At 48.9% G+C, this 14,935-nt stretch overlaps 1 protein-coding gene and 1 non-coding gene across 3 annotated transcripts in view; both read left to right on the forward strand.

Annotated features, from left to right (window-relative positions):
• slc19a1 (solute carrier family 19 member 1) overlaps positions 1-14,935 on the forward strand; it is an 84,246-nt gene that overhangs the window by 15,425 nt on the left and 53,886 nt on the right. The window lies entirely within an intron of this gene.
• LOC139260558 (U2 spliceosomal RNA) lies at positions 2,369-2,565 on the forward strand. The gene has a single exon (XR_011592814.1). It is a non-coding gene; the product is annotated as a U2 spliceosomal RNA (small nuclear RNA).

Genomic DNA, 14,935 nt, shown 5'->3' on the forward strand with positions numbered 1-14,935 from the left:
TGGATAAATTCTTGAACAGAAAAAATTGCAGGGAAATGGAGAAAGAGCAGAGGTGTGGGACTAATTGGATTGCTCTTCGAAAGAGCCAGCGCAGACACGATGGGCCGATTGGCCTCCTTCTGTGCTGTACTATTCTATGATTTTTATTGGATATATATCAATAAAGTATTACTGAAGATCCCAGCTCCTTTAGAATGCAACGGTTGGTGTGTTGCTGTGGCAGTTGTGTCGAAGTGTGAGCTCTCTTGTTACTGATTGTCGATCTGAAGTGTGACAACAGCCAAAGGAGAATCATGAATTACTCGCAAGTAGACTACTTGACGCCAACGTCACTTTAGAATGAATGAATACATTTGTGGTTAATGGAAGGGTTCATCATTGCTCTCATTATTGTTATTAATCTCATTAATCTCTCATTAATCTTTGTTTGCCCCTCGGTACCTTGGAACTTTAAAGGTGCTATATAAATGCAAGTTGTTGTTGTGTCTAAGATATACCCAATGAGCAGTGAGACCCCTTGCCACTACACGACCCTGTTATGAAACGTACTTTCAACGTAACTATTCTGGAAAAAATATAAACAACCCTCCTGCCCCAACCCCTCACTCCCCACCACCTTTGGCTGCATCTAAGGTTCAGTGGGTAAATACATCTCCTGATGTGGTGCTGTGCTGAAAATATCTGAGGGAGATCCCAGGAACGATCCATGTTCATAAAAGTGTGGGAGGCTCTTAGACCCACCCAGCTCACTGTCATCAAAATCTTCCCCCACCCCCCATTCAGCTGTGTGTGTTAAGCAGTGTCCCATCACCTTAATCCTCAAATTGCCTTCAACCAGTTTGTACCTACATGGCCTTGCTTTGCTATTGTGATTTTATTAACATGTTAATAGTGCTCAGGGTTAACCTTTTCCATTACATTCAATATTTTATAAATCCCCATAAGGTCCCATCCTACTTCCTTTCTAGGCTGCAGTGACGAGAAAGAACTTGCATTTCTAGGTGTCATCTGTGGCTCAGTGAGTAGTGTTATATATGTAAACTTGTATTTACTCTGTACAGCTACCAGAGGGCTTATCCCCTGGAGTCCCAAGGGATCCCAGAATCCCTTGGGAGTAAAGGTATTTAAGGAGGCCTCACAGGTTGGAGAGGCACTCTGGAGACCTGCAATAAAAGACTACGATCACACTTTACTTTGAGCTCACAGTGTTCAGTCTGACTCTTTCTTCATACATAATAACTAGTGACGAGATACAGATAGTGATCCCAAAGATGTAGAGAACAGTGGGTATCCTGGAGAAATTCTCAGCGGGAGATGATTGGGAAACTTTTGTGGAGTGGCTCGACCAATATTTCGTGGCCAACGAGCTAGATGGGGAAGAAACCGCTGCCAAACGAAGGGCGATCCTCCTCACCATTTGTGGGGCACCAACGTATGGCCTCATGAAGAATCTGCTCACTCCAGCGAAACCCACGGGGAAATCGTATGATGATTTGTGCACACTGGTCCAAGAGCATTTGAACCGGAAGGAAAATGTTTTGATGGTGAGGTACCGGTTCTACACCTACAAAAGTTCTGAAGGTCAGGAAGTGGCGAGTTATGTCGCCGAGCTAAGGTGCCTTGCAGGACATTACGAATTTGAAGGACATTTGGAGCACATGCTCACAGACTTTTTCGTACTTGGCATTGGCCACGAAACTATACTTCGCAAACTTTTGACTGTAGAGACCCAACCTTGAGTAAGGCCATAGTGATAGTCCAGGCGTTCATTGCCACCAGTAACAATACGAAGCAAATCTCTCAGTGCACAAGTGCTGCTACAAGTACTGTGAACAAAGTGATGTTGTTTTTGAATCGTAACATACAGGGCAGGTCCACAGATGTCTGAGTCCACCATCGAGGGTGATGAATGCAAGGCCATGAACACCTTGTTAGCACTGCGGGGGTGATCATCGTTTCCATTCATGCCGATTCAAAGGGTACGTTTGCAAGGGCTGTGGAACAATGGGACACCTCCAGCGGTGTGCAGGCGAACTGCAAATCCTGTTAAATCTGCAAACCACCATGTTGCAGAGGAGGATCACGACGAACCAGAGCTTCAAACCGAGGAGGCAGAGGTACATGGAGTGCACACATTCACCACGGATTGTCCCCTGATAATGATCAGGTGGGTGGGATGGCTTGATCCATCCACCTCCATGGCACGAACCTGGTATTGCAGTACTTCCAGGAACGGTGCAGTAGCTCTCGGCCTTTTGGCTAAGAGCATTGGCGCAGAGTGATCCTTGATGTGTGCAAGGTGACCTCTGGCGTTTGTGATTTGACAAAGAATTGGAAAGATTGGCAACGAAAATTTTTTTTAAAAATGATCGCTTCTCGGCCTTTTGGCTAAGATCATGCGTAATTGACCTGACGGGGGAGTAACCATGACCCCAACGTGGTTCTCCCTGGACCAGGAAGGTGGTTCTCCTATGCTTTTTGGAAATAGGAGGTGGGTGGGGTGGCTTGACCCATCCACCTCCACGGAGGTGTGTGGGGTTGCTGACCCATCCACCTCCATGGCACGAACCTGGTATTGCAGTACTTCCAGGAACGGTGCTTGGGCTCTAGGCCTTTTGGCTAAGAGCATTAGCGCAGGGTGATCCTTGATGTGTGCAAGGTGACCTCTGGCGTTTGTGATCTGACAAAGAATTGGAAAGATTGGCTACGAATAAATAAAAAAAAATAAAAAAAATGCTGAATGTTGGGTGATGATGCCTTTCCTCATCGATTCTGACATGCTGCCAGCCAGAAGCATATCCCCGTACACTTCCAGCAGGTCTGGGCCCATCTAGTCCCACAGAGCCGAATACAACTCGACCGGTAAGCCGTTGCTTCCGGGAGTTTTATTCATCTCTAAAGACCGGACGGCCTTTATCAGCTCATCCAGAGTTAGCGGGTGATCCAGACTCTCCCGCTCGCTGTCGTCTAAGACCTCCGAAATAGACGACAGGAAAGACTGGAAGACTGGGCTTGACGTCGTACAGCCTGACATAGAAGGATTTGCTGATCTTCTGCATGTCAGGCTGCGAAGACGTCACAGAACCGTCTTCTTCCTTTAGGCTGGTGATCAGAGCGCCCCCTGTGTACCTTTTGGAAGAAGAAGTGCGAACACGTCTCATCCTTCTCGACGGAGCGGACTCTGGAGTGGAAGATGATCTTGGAGGACTCTGAGGCAAAGAGCAAGGCTTGCTGGCCCTTCACCTCTTCGAGTTCCTCCGCGACATCGACCCCCATCGACTGCAGCAGGAGCAGGTTTTGCATATTCGTCTGGAGTTGGGACAATTCCCTCTGTCTCCCTCTCTCCTCCTGAACACCTTTGAGGATGAAGAACCTCTTGATGTTCGTCTTGATTGTTTCCCACCATCGGGGAATCGCAGAGGGGTTTTACGGTTCTCCAACCTTTATAATCCCTTTTGAGTTCCTCAACGTTTTCCGGAGTCAACAGTTTCACGTTCAGCTTCCATATCCCTCTGCAAACTTTCTGGTTTTCCTGTGGGCGACAGTCGGCCAGTAGGAGGCAGTGGTCAGAGAAGAACACCGGCGTGACGTCGGTGGATCTAACCTTGAGCATGTGAGACACAAACACGACGTCTATTCTGGAACGGACGGACCCATCTGGTCTCGACCAGGTGTATCTGAGCGGTGCTCCGTCTGCAGGGTTGCTGAAGACGTCACACAGCTTGGCATCTTTTACCGCATCCATCAGGAGTCTGGACGTGGTGTCCAGTTTGCTGTCGGCTCTGCTGGATCGTCCAGCTGCATTGATGATGCAGTTGAAGTCACTGCCCAGAATGACCGGCCTAGACGTCGCCAGCAGCAGTGGGAGCTGCTGGAAGAGGGCCAGCCGCTCGCTTCTGAGAGGCGAGACATACACGTTAATTAGCCTTAGAGGGGAATTTTTGTACATTACATCTGCTACGAGGAGGCGGCTGCCCACCACCTCCTTAACTTCGGTGATGGTAAAGTGGCCTCCCCGCAGCCGAATGCCTAGGCCGGAAGACCGGCAGTCGTTGCCTCCTGACCATATGGATGGTCCATGGGCCCACCACCATGACCACTGCTGGAGTGCGGCAGACCGCACTCCTGCAAGAACAGCAGGTCCGCTTTGACCTTGGCGAGGTACCCCAAGGTGGAAACACATCGCGTAGTGGATTTTACGCTACGCACGTTAATAGTAGCTATTTTTAAATCCATTTTAAAGTTACTGTTTACAGTTACAAACATTACACTTCAAATAAATCGTCCTTTAAGTCCGAAGTCTGCCCAGTGGCCAGTTCCGTCATGCATAGGTTTAAACTATACAAGTCTGTTGCACCTGGGCTGGCGTGGTCGTCATCCTCTACCATGGGAGTGTTTCGACCAGGGGACTGCTGCAGTGCTGTTATAAGGTCCGATATGTCCTCTGCACTGTCCTCGCCTGGTGTTGGTGGTTCCCTCTTTTCATCAGTCGCGTTGGTCTCGGGCTGGTGTGCTTCGATCGCTGCGTCGCTCCCGGTATTCCGGAGGTGGGATCTGCTGGGCACTTCGCTGCTCCCGTTCTCCCGGAGCTGGTCTGCGTTGGTCGCTTCTTCGCTCCCGGTATTCTGGAGCTCGTGTTCGCTAGGCGCTTGGCTGCTCGCGGGTTCCTGGAGCGTGGCTGCGCTGGTCGCTTCACTGCTCCCGGTCGCCTGTGGCTGTGGGTTAGCGTATTGCCTCTTGTTTTGGTGGCTGTAGTAAAGGGCTTTTTCTCGCCTTTCCTCATCAGATGAGCTGCCGTTGCTGCTGTCTGATGTGGTTGTTAGCCGCCTCGTCCCTGTCGTTTCCGCAGGGGCCCTTGCTCACCTGTTCTCCTTACACTTGTGGGCCTTTTTCTTGATGGTCTCCCATCCCACTTCATCGTCTGCTGTCTCCTCGTTCCTGGACTCGGTGCGCTGGGGGAGAGCTTCACTGCTGGCTGCTGGTGTCTCGCAGCTCACCGTAGCAGGCTTCTCTTCCTGGCTGACTTGTTCCGAGTCCACGAGGGCGGTTGCTTCTTTGCCCAGGGCGTTGGTCGGGCGGAGGGTGTGGGTCTCCTCTGGAGCGTTGTGTTCCTCAGCTTCCTCCTCCTCTCGTGCAATGTTCTTTGCTGCGTGCGCATAGCTGAAGTTGCGTTTGGGGCAGTTTTTGTAAAGGTGCCCAGCCAGACCACAGAGGTTGCAGCACTTGGTCTCCTTACAGTCCTTTGTCTGGTGGCCTTCGTTCTTGCAGTTTCGGCAGATGACAGTTTTGCAGCTTGCCGCCACGTGGCCTGCCTTCCCGCAGGTGCGGCACACGTTGGGTTGGCCAGCGTACACCATGTAGCCCCGCCTTCCTCCGATGGCGAAGCTGGAGGAGGGGTGCAGGATGGTTCCGCTGGCGTCCACCTTCATGGTGACCTGGATCTGGCGCTTGCTGGTCCAAATCCCGTGCAAGTCTTTCAAGTCGCTGCTGTTTCCTGCCCCATCGACATACCTGGCGAGGGAAGTCAGCACGTCAATGACCAGGGGTTGTACATCTGCACTGTGATTGTGCGTCTTCTCTGCGATGGGAGGGTGAACAGTGGCTCCCAAGTCAGCACTGAGCGCAGCGGTTCACTCGCCTCCTTCAGTCCCTTCAGGAACTTCAGGCATAGGGTGACGGTTCTGAAGGTCACATCAAAGTAACCTCTCTTTGGAAGGTCCTGCAAGGCGAAGACGTCGGTGACTTTCATGCCACATGTTCCCAGCAGGATTTTCTTCACGAAAAGGTCCCGGTTGATCGTTGTCTGTCCATCCACTTTCTTTACCGTCACTCGGATGGTGTTTCGGACGCCCTGGTTCGCCGCTCGGTTGGCCGCCATCCGGGTTGCAGATTCGTCCTTTCGATGTGTATTTTGGCCGAAGCCTTCAATCCGTTGTGGTGCCAGTCCGGCACCTTGGCGGGCCCCACTGGTCGGTCGATATGCAGATTTTCCTCTTCTCTCCAATTGCTGCTTGGCCTATGCCAAAAGGCCAGAGCCAGCAAAACTGAAAAAACGAGTTTCTGCAATCAATCAATTTGCATATGAATGCCCAATCAACCGAGACTACACTTGATCTTAGCCAAAAGGCCGAGAGCCAACACACTAATCTGACCAACAATTATTAAATCGCAAATTGCCTTATAACTTTGGAAAGGCATCATCACCCTCATCTACAAGCAGAAGGGGGAGAGGGAGGATATCAAAAACTGGCGGCCCATTTCGCTGCTCAATGTGGACTACAAGATCCTGTCAAAGGTCATCGCCAACACGGTCAAGTCTGCTCTTGAGCTGGTGATTCACCTGGACCAGACCTGCACTGTCCCAGGCAAGAAGATCTCTGATAGCCTCGCGCTACTCAGGAATACGATCGCCTACATGCGGGACAGGAGGGTGGACACCTGCTTAATCAGCTTAGACCAGGAGAAAGCCTTTGACAGTATATCGCACACGTACCTGATGGACGTGCTCTCCAAAATGGGGTTTGGGGAGAGTATCCGCAATTGGGTACAACTGCTCTACGCAGACATCAGTGGTGCAGTTCAAATCAACGGGTGGGAAACTGAAAGCTTTCCAATCTAATCTGGAGTCAGGCAAGGCTGTCCTCTCTCCTCTGTCTTGTTTGTGTGTTGTGTCGAACCCTTTGCCGAGTCCATCAGGAGGGATGCGGGCATTAGAGGGGTGACAATCCCAGGCAGCGGAGGCGCTCAGGTCAAGACCTCCCTGTACATGGACGACATCGCCGTCTTTTGCTCGGATCCGCAGTCGGTCCGCAGATTGTGAGCAATCTGCGACCAGTTTGAACTGGCCTTGGGAGCAAAGGTCAATCACAGCAAAAGTGAGGCCATGCTCTTTGGCAACTGGACCGACCGATCCTTTATTCCCTTCACCGTTAAACCAGATTACCTGAAGGTGTTGGGAATATGGTTCGGGGCGTGTGGCAAAAACTGGGAAGAGCGTATTGCCAAAGTGAAGCAAAAACTGGGATGGTGGAAGCTGCACTTCCTCTCCATGGCAGGAAAGAACCTGGTCATCAGGAGTGAGGTGCTCTCGGGGTTGCTACACGTGGCACAGGTCTGGCCCATCTCTCGCTCCTGTGCCGCGGCAGTTACCCGGGCCGTCTTCCACTTTGTCTGGAGGTCCAAAATGGAACATGTCCGCAGAGACACAATGTACAAATCTCTGGACAGTGGAGGAAAGGATGTTCCGAATGTGGCCCTCATCCTGATGGCCACCTTTGTGTGCGGCTGCATCAAGCTGTGCACAGACCCCCGGTACGCAAACACCAAGTGTCACTACGTGCTGAGGTTCTAGCTGTCCCCTTTGCTGCGAAGGATGGGCCTGGCCACGCTGCCGCGAAATTCCCCCACCAGCTGGACCATGCCTGCCCACCTGTCCTTCGTGGAAATGTTTTTTGCAAAAAAAACCTTTGACCACAAGGCCATAAAACAGTGATCAGCACGTAACGTCCTGGACGCCCTACGAAAGAAGGAGAGGGTGGACCCTGTCGGGTGGTTCCCCAAACAGACTGTCAAACTCGTTTGGCAGAATGTCTCATCGCCAGAGCTGTCACACAAGCACCAAGACGTAGCTTGGTTGGCGGTGAGGAGGGCCTTACCCGTCAGAGCGTTCATGCACAGCTAACATCTCAGCAGCACGGCACGGTGCCCCCGGGCCGGCTGCGGGGCGGACGAGACTGTCACCCATCTCCTTCAGGATTGCGCCTTCGCAAGGCAGGTTTGGAAAGAGATGCAGTGGTTGCTGTCGAGGTTCATCCCGAGCAGCTCCGTAACACAGGACTCTGTGCTCTACGGGCTGTTCCCAGGGACACACACCGAGACAGACATCACCTGCTGCTGGAGGGCCATCAACTCGGTCAAAGATGCTCTTTGGTCTTGCCGAAACTTGCTGGTCTTCCAGAGCAAGGAGATGTCCACGTCTGCGTGTTGTAGACTGGCGCAATCCAAGATCCAGGAGTACGTGCTGAGGGACGCACTGAAAATTGGTGCAGTCGCAGCAAAGGCACGGTGGGGAAGGGCCACAGTTTAAAGCCCTTCTGCCACGGTAAACCCGGGGGCAGGAATCAGTACACAACTCCCCTCGGGCCGTACTTGTAACTTCTTTTTTGTGTACATGGAGCACCATGATCATAGGTAAACACCTATGTAGTGCCATGTACAATGCAAGGTCTGTTTTGTGATGCACGTTGGAAAGGAAAGGTGTAAATGTACCGTCACCCATTCCGTGTACTGTATAGTGACACATGTAATGTAATTTGTTGAATGTACTACAATGTATCCCGCATTGTACCGAATTGTACTTGAACTGAAAAGCAAGGAAATGTATCGAACGGAACTGCCGTCAGCACCCAAATGTAGTGTGTGGGATTGCTGACCACAGCTAAATGTACTGAACTGCTTTTGAATGTACTGTACAAATTTTTATATGAATAAAGTATATTTTGAAATTTAAAAAAAAAGATAATGTTGAACTAGATGGACTCCCGGAGTCAATGGCGCTGGACACGGGCGCGAGCCAGTCCATCATGGGCAAATAGACTTTCGAAAGATTGTGGTGCAACAAGGCCTCAAGGCCAGTCTTAACTCCAGTTCGCACGAAACTAAGAACTTGCACAAAAGAACTGATTCCTGTAATCGGCAGTGCTACAGTAAAGGTCTCATACGATGGAGCGGTACACAAGCTACCTCTCTGGGTGGTAGCAGGCGATGGTCCCATGCTGCTCGGCAGGAGCTGGCTGGGAAAGATACGCTGGAACTGGGACGACGTCCGTCGCTATCGCTATCGTGTGCCCAGGTCTTAAACAAATTTTCTTCGCTGTTCGAACCAGTCATCGGGAAATTCCAAGGAGCAAAAGTGCAGATCCACCTAATTCCGGGGGTGCAACCCATCCATCACAAGGCGAGAGCAGTACCCCACATGATGAGAGAAAGGGTAGAGATCGAGCTAGACCGGCTGCAAAAAGAGGGCATAATTTCACCGATCGAGTTCAACGAGTGGGCTAGTCCGATCATTCCTGTTCTCAAGGGAGACGGCACCATCAGAATCTGTGGCGATTACAAAGTATTTATCAATTGTTTCTCCCTGCAGGACCAATACCCACTACCAAAGGCCGACGACCTCTCTGCAACGCTGGCGGGAGGAAAGACATTCACGAAGCTGGAACCAACTTCAGCCTACATGACCAGGAACTGGAGGAATCATCGAAGGCCCTCACCTGCATCAACACGCACAAAGGTCTTTTTGTTTCGAACAGATGCCCGTTCGGAATTCGATCAGTGGCGGCGATATTCCAGAGAAACCTGGAAAGCTTACTGAAGTTGGTCCCGCACAGCGTGGTCTTCCAGGATGACATCTTGGTCACAGGTCGGAACACAGTTCAGCATCTGCAGCACCTGGAGGAGGTTCTTAGTCGACTCAACCGTGTGGGGCTCTGGTTAAAATGCTCGAAGTGCGTTTTCGTGCCGCCTGAAGTCTTGGGAAGGAGATATTGCGGCGGACGGCATCAGGCCCACCAACGCGAAGACGGAGGCAATCGAGAACACACCAAGGCCACAGAACGTGACGGAGCTGCGGTCGTTTCTGGGACTCCTGAACTACTTTAGTAACTTCTTACTGGGTCTTAGCACATTGTTAGAACCATTGCATGTCTTACTATGAAAAGGGGACATATGGGTTTGGTGCAAAAGCCAAGAAAATGCCTTTGTAAAAGCGAGAAAATTGTTATGCTCAAACAAATTGCTTGTGTTGTATGATCCATATAAACGTTTGGTACTAGCATGTGATGCGTCGGGTGTGTATTGCAATAAGCTAATGATTTTGGGAAACTGCAACCGTTTGCTTATGCATCCGGGAGTCTGTCCAAGGCTGAGACAGTCTACAGCATGATTGAAAAAGAAGTGTTAGCGTGTGTCTATGGGGTAAAGAAAATGCATCAATACCTGTTTGGACTAAAATTCGAATTGGAAACTGACCATAAGCCACTTATATCCCTGTTCTCTGAGAGTAAAGGGATAAATACCAACGCATCGACCTGCATCCAGAGATGGGCGCTCACGTTGTCCACATACAACTACGCCATCTGCCAGGCACAGAAAACTGCGCCGATGCGGTCAGTAGGCTGCCATTGCCCACCACGTGGGTGGAAATGGCGCAGCCCGCAGATCTCGCCATGGTTATGGAAGCATTTGAGAGTGAGTAATCACCCGTCACTGCCCGGCAGATCAAAACCTGGACAAGCCAGGACCCCTTATTATCCTAGTCAAAAGCTGTGTGCTTCATGGGAGCTGATCCAGTGTTCCAGTGGAAATGTAGGAAGAGATAAAACCGTTCCAGCGGCACAAAGATGAAATGTCTATACAAGTAGACTGCCTTCTGTGGGGCAATCGAATAGTGGTTCTCAAGAAAGGCAGAGACACCTTCATCAATGACCTTCACAGTACCCACCCAGGCATCGTAATGATGAAAGCGATAGCTAGATCCCACGTGTGGTGGCCCGGTATCGATGCGGACTTAGAGTCCTGCATTCACAGATGTAATACATGCTCGCAGTTAAGCAATGTACCCAGGGAGGCGCCGCTAAGGTTATGGCCTTGGCCCTCCAAACCGTGGTCTAGGGTACACGTCGACTATGCAGGCCGTTCTTGGGTAAAATGTTCCTTGTGGTTGTAGACGCTTATTCCAAGCGGATTGAATGTGAGATAATGTCGGCTAGCACGTCCGCTGCCACTACTGAAAGCCTGCGGGCCATGTTTGCCACCCACGGCTTACCCGATGTCCTGGTGAGTGACAACGGACCATGTTTTACCAGTGCTGAGTTCAAAGAATTCATGACCCGTAACAGGATCAAACATGTCACATTTGCCCCGTTTAAACCAGCATCCAATGGTCAGGCAGAGAGAGCAGTGCAAACCATCAAGCAAGGCTTGAAGAGGGTAACTGAAGGCTCACTGCAGACTCACCTATCCCAAGTCCTGCTTAGTTACAGCACGAGACCCCACTCGCTCACTGAGATTCCACCTGCTGAACTGCTCATGAAAAGAGCACTTAAGACAAGGCTCTCATTGGTTCACCCTGATCTACATGAACAGGTTGAGAGCAGGCGGCTTCAACAAAGTGCATACCATGATAGCGCAAATGTGTCACGCGAGATTGAAATCAATGATTCTGTATTTCAATTGAATTATGGACAAGGTCCCAAGTGGCTTCCCGGCACTGTCGTGGCCAAAGAGGGGAGCAGGGTGTTTCGGGTCAAACTTTCAAATGGACTCGTTCACCGGAAACACTTGGACCAAATCAAACTCAGATTCACGGACTATCCTGAGCAACCCACCTTGGACCCTACCTTTTTTGATCCCCCAACATACACACCAGTGGCAACCAGCACCACGGTTGACCACGAAGCAGAACCCGTCATCCACAGCAGTCCAGCAGGACCCAACACACCAGGCAACCCAGCAAGGCCAGCTGCACAGCAACCCAGCGAGGGCCCAACAAATGATTTAACAACACCAGCCTTCACACTGAGACGATCAACCAAGGCAAGAAGGGCCCCAGATCGACTCACATTGTAAATAGTTACACTGTTGACTTTGGGGGGAACTGTTGTTATATATGTGGACTTGTATTTACTCTGTACAGCCACCAGAGGGCTCATCCCCTGGAGTCCCAAGGGATCCCATAATCCCTTGGAAGCACAGGTGGCCTTACTGGTTGGAGAGGCACTCTGGAGACCTGCAATAAAAGACTACGGTCACACTTTACTTTGAGCTCAGTGTTCAGTCTGACTCTTTCTCCATACATAACAGGTCGCACTTTCACCTTTTGAGTCTGAAGGTTGTGGGTTCATTGTCCTACTCCAGAAACTTGAGCACATAATCCAGGCTGACACTCCCATTGCAGTAATGAGGGAATGCTGCAGTGTCAGAGGAGCCGTCTTTCAGATGAGATGTTAAACCGAGGTCCCGTCTGCGCCCTCAGGTGGACGTAAAAAAATCCCATGGCACTATTTTGAAGAACAGCAGAGGAGTTCTCCCCAGTGCCCTGGCCAATATTTATCCCTCAACCAAAATCACTAAAACAGATGATCTGGTTGCTAACACGTTGCTATTTGTGGAATTTTGCTGTGCGCAAATTGGTTGCTGTGTTTCCTACATTGCAACAGTAACTACACTTCAGAAGTACTTCATTGGCTGTGAAACATTTTGGGATGTCCTGAGATCAGGAAAGGAGCTATGGAAAAGAATGTTCTTTTTCATTCTTTCTCAAACATGATTCAGTCTAATTTTGATTCAGTAGTTGATTGGGGGAAGGGGACAGTATTCCCACAATGAATTTTAGTTATGTGCGAAGAGGCATATAAAATAATTTATTTCTCTCTCTTTCTTTATCTCTCTTTTTCTTTCTTTCTCTTTTCTTTCGCTTTCTCGTTCGCTCTCTCTCTCTCTCTCTCTCTCTCTCTCTCTCTCCCCAGTCTACTAATATGAATTGATTCTGTAGTCGATAGAGGCATTTCTCGATCATAATATGCCATTGTAACTCCTTGAAGTTGTACTTGCCACATTTCGATAGGCATGTCACCTCCCCTCCCCCAGTGCAGTTATTTTTTAATGAGCTGGGTTCCCTGTTGTCTAGGATTAAATTGAAGCTTCATTAGTAACGCCACAGGAGCTCTGCCACACTCCATTTTATGTAGAATTACCTACAATGCAAAAATGCACCACCTTTATACTTATTTATATTAAGTGGAATCTACAGCACAGAAACATGCTCCACACAATCTCCTCCCCTCCCTCTTCATTTCACATTGCTAGCATACCCTTTCTCACTCATGTGCTTATCTAGCTTCCATTAAATGCGTCAATGCAATTTGCTTCAACCACTCCCTGTGGTTGCTAGTTCCACATTCTCACCACTCTAGGTAAAGAAGTTTCTCCTGAATTCTTTATTGGATTTATTAGTGATGATCTTATATTTATGGCCCCTAGTTTTCTCCACATCTATCCGATCAAACCCCTTCATAATTTTAAAGATCTTTGTCAGGTCACCCTCTTCTCAGTCTTTCCTGATAGTTATCACCTTTCAGTTCTGGTATCATCCTTGTAAATTTTTTTGCACTACATGTGTAAATCTGACATCAACTTCCGGCGACTGCACATGTGCAGCCAAACGCGGAAATCAGGAAATTGCTGTACGAGTTGCCCTGCTCGTCCAGAAGTTTCGCTATACTGTACTGGTATCTCGCCAAGATGCCGCCAGCTGTTCATTAGACTTACATTTGCCCACAGACTGGTATCTGCATTGAAATATGTGGAATGGCTTGAGGTTGCTCTACTTATGTGATAGATGGTCACTGAATGGGGCCACAAAAGGTTGGGGCTTGTCCATTCCAGTGTAAGTAAATATTAATAGCGTGATAATTCTTAATTACAGCCAAACAATCTCCCTGACACTGAAAAGTAACTTTTACAAGTTTTGGAGTCTCATTCCTTTAGATTTTAATTATTGTTAAATTTTAAACAGTGTAATTTAATAAAATCTTTCTGTCTCTTTTATCTCTCTTAATCCCATCTTCTTTTCCCTCCCTCCTGCACTTCTGTACAGGATTTAGCATTGAATTAACTATTCTAACTGACACTTCCTAGTTCAGACACTCTACCTCAGTCAGGATTCTTGAATCTGATTGGTTAAGGTGGTACACAGTTGCTTGTCCTGTTCACATTGGTCCTTGATACCCTGTAGAGGGTACTGTGCCAAAATGGTTTTCTAATCACAGCAAGTTCCAGCGCAAAAGTTTAATGAACAACTGGGGGCATTTGTTTGCCGCTGACCACAAAATCCGGCTCATTGTTGAGGCTGGAAGGCTGTAAAGTACCTAGTCGAAAGATGAGGTGCTGTTCTTCGAGCTTGCATTGAGCATCATTGTAGGAGGCCGAGAGAAATCAGAGTAGGAGGGTGCGGAGAATTAAAGTGTCAAGTGAAGTGGTTTCCCAAAGTGGGTTCAAACTAGTCGTATTTAGCAAAGCCCGTAGCAACAACTTGCATTTATACAGCGCCCTTTAACGTAGTTTAAAAAAAAAAGACAGACTTACATTTCTATAGTGTTTTTCACGACTACCGGATGTCCCAAAGCAGTTCACAGCCAATGAAATACTTTTGAACTGTAGTCACGGTTGTAGCGTAGGAAACGCGTCAGCAAATTTGCGTACTGCAAGCTTCTACAAACAGCAATGTGATAATGACCAGATAATCTGTTTTTGTTATGTTGATTGAGGGATAAGTATTGGCCAGGACACCGAGCAGAACTCCGTTGCTTTTCTTCGACATAGTGGCATGTGATCTTTTATGCCCACTTGAGAGACATGACAGGGCCACGATTTAACGTCTCATCCGAAAGACGGCACCTCCGATGATGCAGCATTCCCTCAGCACTGCACTGGAGTGTAAGCCTAGATTTTTGTGCTCAAGTCTCTGGAACGGGACTTGAACCCACAACCTTCTGACTCCGAGGTGAGAGTGCTACCCACTGTGCCACAGCTGACAGAAAATTTATTGATAATGTTTTAAAAAGGAAAATGTCCCAAGAGGCTTCACGGGAGAGTAATCAGGCAGATTTTGACACCGAGCCACATAGGAGATAGTAGGGCAGATAACAAAGCTTGGTCAAAGAGGTAGATTTTAAGGAGCGTCTTAAAGGAGGAGAGAGGTAGGAAAGGCAGCATAGCCTATTGTACCAATAGACAGTACATAATGCTTCCAGAAAGGTGATCAATCCTGCATGTATTATACAATTGTACCAATAATTTTTATGGTACATTACCCTGCTTGCAATTGAGACCTCGAGCAGCGCCCCCACCATCAGTTCAATTGAAAAGGGAATTT

The sequence above is a fragment of the Pristiophorus japonicus genome, chromosome 3 (genome assembly GCF_044704955.1).
Source record: "Pristiophorus japonicus isolate sPriJap1 chromosome 3, sPriJap1.hap1, whole genome shotgun sequence".
Classification (NCBI taxonomy): domain Eukaryota; kingdom Metazoa; phylum Chordata; class Chondrichthyes; family Pristiophoridae; genus Pristiophorus; species Pristiophorus japonicus.